Source organism: Trichosurus vulpecula, chromosome 5 (genome assembly GCF_011100635.1).
Source record: "Trichosurus vulpecula isolate mTriVul1 chromosome 5, mTriVul1.pri, whole genome shotgun sequence".
NCBI lineage: Eukaryota > Metazoa > Chordata > Mammalia > Diprotodontia > Phalangeridae > Trichosurus > Trichosurus vulpecula.
In genome coordinates, this window is record NC_050577.1 from 299,673,279 (window position 1) to 299,678,986 (window position 5,708).

Here is a 5,708-nt window from a genome sequence, read left to right on the forward strand (position 1 = left end):
GGAGCCAGCTTCTTCTAGAGGTTACAATGACTCTTAAAAGTAAACATCGTGATACATTGTGTTTGGGGAACACACACAGTAGATACAGCCAACAGCCAGAGCCAGCCTTGTTACAAAGTACATGCCCAGAAAAAGTAGGCTGTTGATTGTACGGAGAAGCCAGGGCTCGGGATGGTCCAGCGCAACCATCCGGCATTAACTTTGGCCTTTGGCACTGGCCAGGGTTTTGTTGTCTCTGTATACAGTGTTTTAGCCATGGCATACGTGTTTGCCTTGGCTCTGTGGCTGTGAAGATGTGCCCTGTCCCTCCTGTCTTGTGGATAATGACATTCTACTTCATGCATTTCTATAGTGCCTACTGTGCGCCAAGCACTGTGCTAAGACTTTGCAAATACCTCATTTGAGCCTTACAATCACCCTGGGAGTTAGTTGCTAATATTCTGCCCATTTTACAGATGAGGAAACTGAGGCAAACAGAGATTAAGCGACTTGCCCAGGGTCATATGGCTAGTAAGTGTCTGAGTCTGGATTGGAACTCAGGTCTTTCTGACTCTAACCACTGGGCAAGCTGGCTATCTACCATTTTACTTAGACTTTTTCCAATTGGTGGGCACCCATGTTGTTTCCATAATATGGGACTTTTCTTTCTGTCGTTGACCTCTTTGTTCAGCTGTGGAATCTCAGGGCCAAAGGGTATGAACAGTTTAGTGACTTTTCTCACATGACTGCGAATTGCTTTCTTCTCTGGGGTTAAGTGCCAGCAAACATTTGTTGTGTACGTTGCATGTGCTAGAGATGTTAGAGACTTATTTTTTGGCCTGGACCTAGGATTTCATCTTCAGAAGGCGCTTCAGTGTAGAAACGTCTTCTGATGCTGTAGTTTGGCAATTTGTATGTTGTTTAGAATTTTCCAAAGTTGCCTGAGACTCTCAAAGGTTAAGTGACTTGCCCAGGGTCATATAACTAGTGTGTGTCAGAAGCAGCATTTGAACCTGGGCCAGTCAGACGGCGGACTTCTCTCCCCACCCCCCGCCCCCACCCCCAATCACTACACTATGCCACAAAGCCTCATAGGACTGGGGTCACAAAGCTAAAACAGAAGAGTTCTTGCCCTCAAGGAGCATACATTCTCCAGGGGACTCAACATGTAAACAGATACACCGGAGAATTAGAGGAGGGAAAGGCGACCAGGAGAGACTTCCTGGAGAGGTGGCCTGTGAGCTAAGGCCTGAAAGAAGTCAAGGAATCTAAGGTTGAGGTTGTGGGGAGGATTTGTGGCCTGAGGAGGGGGAGGTCAGGAAGCAGCCAAGAAATCAGTTTGGGGGCCGCTAGGTGGCACAGGGAGTGGAGCACTGTCCCTGGAGTCAGGAGGACTTGAGTTCTGGCCTCAGACACTTGACACACTTACTAGCTGTATGACCTTGGGCAGGTCACTTAACCCCAATTGCCCTGCCTTTCTCCCTCCAAAAAAAAAAAAAGAAACCAGTTTGGCTGGACCCCAAAGTGTGTGAAGGAGAACACTGTATTGTTACACACTGGACAGGGAGGCTCGAAGCTGATTGGGAAAGGCCTTAAATGCCAAGCAGACTAGTATCTATTTGTGTCTAGAGGCCATAGGGAGCCACTGAGGCTTCTTGAAGGGGAGATTCAGTAGGCTGTGTTCAGGAGTTGCTATGGCTGGAAAGCTCCCCACCCTGTGTGAATAGTAATGCTTAAAGCCCGATAGAAATGAGAAGTTTTATTATGGTGCTGTTTCTGAGAAGGACTTTGTAGGAGGGGGAGAAATGAGACCTAGCCATTCATATCCCTATGTGTGGGCTAAGAACCCTGCGAGGTAGGCAGGGCAGATTTCTTCCTTTTGCTAATTAGGAAACTGAGGATCAGTCCCTCATTCTATAGTGCTTTAAGATTTCTTAAAAATTCTTTACATCTGTTATCTCATTTGGATTTCACAGTAACCCTGTGAGGGTGTTATCTCTATTTAACAGATGAGGAAACTGAGGTTCCAGGGTGCAGGTTCAATCGCCGAAGTGACTCAGGGATTAATGTCAGAGCTGGGATTTGAACTGCGGTCTTTGGACTCACGTCCAGAACCCTCTCCACCACACCGGACTGCCTTTATACTTTCTTGTTGCCTCTCCTACAGGCCTGCTGCTCTGCTATTTATTTTGAAAATTCTGGCTTGCAGGAGCAGCACACGTCTATGGTATTTTAGGGTCACAAAGCATTTGTACACAGACTCATTTGATCTCTCAACGACACTGTGATGTAGGAGAACAAAGGTTATTATTCACATTTTACTAAATGAGGAAACTGAGGCCAAGAGAGGGAAAGTAGCTCGCCCAGAGTCACAGCCATGAACCTGTACTTGGAGCCCCTCCCAACCTGCCTCAGATCCCTTCAATTTTTAAAAATTTTTATAAAATTAAATATCTTACTTGATGCACTTATCCTATCCTTGTTTTCATTATCCTGTGTCTACATACACACACACACACACACACACACACACACACACAGACACACACCCCTCCTTTACTAAGTGAATCAATCAATAGACTGGCCACATCTGACAATATATGCCTCATTTCGCACCGGTAGTCTCCTACCTCTGTGCTGACCGCAGGAGGCAAGCTTCCCCCACAAGTCCCTTAGGCACCTGTTTCCTTCCACCTTTGGACGGCCTCTCCTTGTAACCTGGTGATCAGAGGCAGGCTCTGGGAAGGCTGAGGAACTGGATTAAAAGATCTAGGCAACCAGGTTTGGAACAGAAAACAGCGGCCAGCAAGTCCAAGTGTAAATAAGTCTTGGATGATCACTGCGGCTGCCCTCCTCTCCCATGGAAAATTGGGAACGGACAGTTGAAGCCCAAGGCTAGTGAGTTTATAGGAGTGGCTTGGAGTTGCCTGTACTGGCAGAGGGATGTGGAGGGTAAGTCAGTTTCCTTATCTGTAAAGTGGGGGTACTTGACACTTATTTGCACTGCCTTTCAGGGCTGGCATGATGAAGATAGTTTAAATCTGTAAACAATGAATGAATGAATGAGAAGTGTTTACTATGTATAAAGCACTGCGCTACCCAACAGAAAAGTGAGACTCTCTGTTCTCAAAGAACTCCCATCCTTTTTTCTTTTTAAATGCATTTTTATTTTATCTTCAAGTCTGTATTCTCTCCCTCCCACCTTCTCTTCCCACATTACTCGCATTGAGAAAGCAAGAAAATAAAACGTATTCTAAACATATATAGTCAAGCAAAACAAATTCCCTCATTGGCTATCTTCCTGCACCTCCCCCACCTACACTCTCAATCCATCGGCTCTCCAGCAGAAGGTGGCAGCATGGTTCATCATGAGGCCCCTGGAATTGTGGTTGGCCAGAGTTCCTAAGCCTTTCAGAGTGCTTTTATAATATTCTTGTTATTATAAAAACTTGGGCTCCCATTCTGATGGGGGTTTAGCTGCGGAGCAGATGGCAGGGCCCCAGTGGTCCTTAGGGTCCAGGGACAAATGGCAGTGCATCTTCTTGAGTATTTTTCCACTGATAAAGCCACATCATTTTCTGATGTTGCACCGTTTGATGGCAATAAGGACCCCGGTGATGAGAGCCCTCTTTACCCTGCCTTCAGTCACCATGGCAGCATCTGCAGAGCGGCAGTTGCCAGGTCCCATCTCCACAAAGGTTGTGCCCCTGGAGACTGGCTATGGGGGCCAGGCTGGGCGCAGGGCTGCTGGTCTGGGGCACTACTATTCCAAGGTCTTTTTTGGGGGTTTTCCTGCCCATTGAGGGCAGCTGCTCAGTGGCTGATGTTGGTGGGAACATGCTTGGCAGCTCCATTGTCCACAGGGGTTACTCCTCTCTAGGAGGGCTGTGAGGGCTGGGCTGGAAGCAGCAGAGTCAATGGTATGGGCGTCACGACTATTTCCAGGGCTCTTGGGCTGTCTCCACTGGGGTCTGAGGGGACATAGTCCTGGAGAGATGAGTTATCATAACTATATAGTAATAAAACATGTTAAAAGCCTCGAGGCCAGGTGCTGACAGGGTCTCTGTCCTTGAGGATCATCAATATAAAACCAAAAGGGAGCTTAGAGACCACCTGGGTCTAAGCCCTTCATTTTACAGATGAGAATATCGAGGCTGAGGGACTTGTTCAGGGTCACATAAGTGGTATGTGGCAGAGACAGGATTCGAACTCAGGGTGTCTGACTCCTGAGTCTTGTACTTTTCCCATTGAGCCACACTGGCCATTAGAGATGCTAACAGAAGATGTCTCTCTGGATAGGAAGGTGTGAGGGTAGACTATATTGGCAAATAAAAGTGATATAATCAGTTCCATGGAACATCCATTCCCTTATCACCCTGGTCAGAAATAATCCCTCTCTCACAAGTGGAAAGAGCTCAGAACTTTGATCTCTGTGGTAACCAGTCATGAATTCAGAGAACTGGTGGTGAATCATGCTTCCCTCCTCCTCATAGAGAGGTGGTGGGCTACAGGGCCTGGATGAGGTATGCATTGTGACACCTGGCCAACGCACCAGTTTATTTTGCTTAACTAAAGACTTCTTTGTTACAAGGAAACCTTCTCTTATGGGGTGGAGGGTGGGGCATTGTTGGAAAGGGACATCTATAGAGTATTTATTTGAAAAATGATCTTTCTGACCTTGAATGACCTTTCTCTGTATCTCTGATAGTACATATTTTGAAAGGCATATTTTAATTTGCATTAGCTCTAATTTTAGTTTGATTTGCTCTAATGCAAATTTAAATGTGTCTTTTAAAATATGCAGTAACTGAGGCACAAAGAAAGGCTGGTCTTAAAGCCAGATCTTCCTGACTCCAAGTCCAGGGCTTGCTCTGTCTGTCTGTCTGTCTGTGTGTGTCTCTCTCTCTCTCTCACCAGGCTGACACAGATTCCCTCCATCAACCAAATAGTGTTTATTGAGGGCCTGGGGCTCATCAGCTCTGTGCTAGGCCTTGGCTAGGGTGGGGGAGCGGGTTGGGGTGAGAAGTTTAACAACAATAGCTAATGTTTATATAGCATTTTGAGGGTTTAAAGCATACAACTTCAGGGTCCATAAGGAAGGGATCCTGCTGGAGGTTCACTTTGAACCCAGGGTCTCCTTCCCCTTTTCTTTCTTTCCTTTTTCCTATCTTCTATTCCCTTGACTTTTTTCCTTCTTTCTTCTTTTCTTTCCTTCTTTTTTTCTTCCTTTCCTTTCTTTATTCTTTCAATTAAATATTTTTTTTTAAAAATTAAGAATGTCAAAAGGTTAATAGAAGCCACTCCATTTACTAATTGGTTACTTTCGTCTCAGTGGGTGACCAGCCACGCACCAACCAAGTCTCCTGACACTTTTCCCGACCCGGTCAGGATTCTCAGCCATTTCTTCTCATTCACTTTGCTTCCCAAGCTCGTGGTCATCCATTCTTCAATGAGCCTGCAACTTTTCTGATTCTAAGGCTGGGGCTCTTCCCGTTATCAAGTTTTGTCTCTGTTAATACTGACTGGAATTCTGAGAAAGAGTATTGCCTCCCGGCTGGAAAGCTTCTCATTTTTAGCTCCATGGTTATAGGAAGGATCAGTTCAGTTTGACCTGCATTTATTGAATCATTATGGGTGTGAATGGGGAGTCTGAAGTCTTGGCTCTGTACTCTATTAACCATATGAACATGATTCAGGAACTTCTCTCTGAATCTCAGTTTTGCCATCTA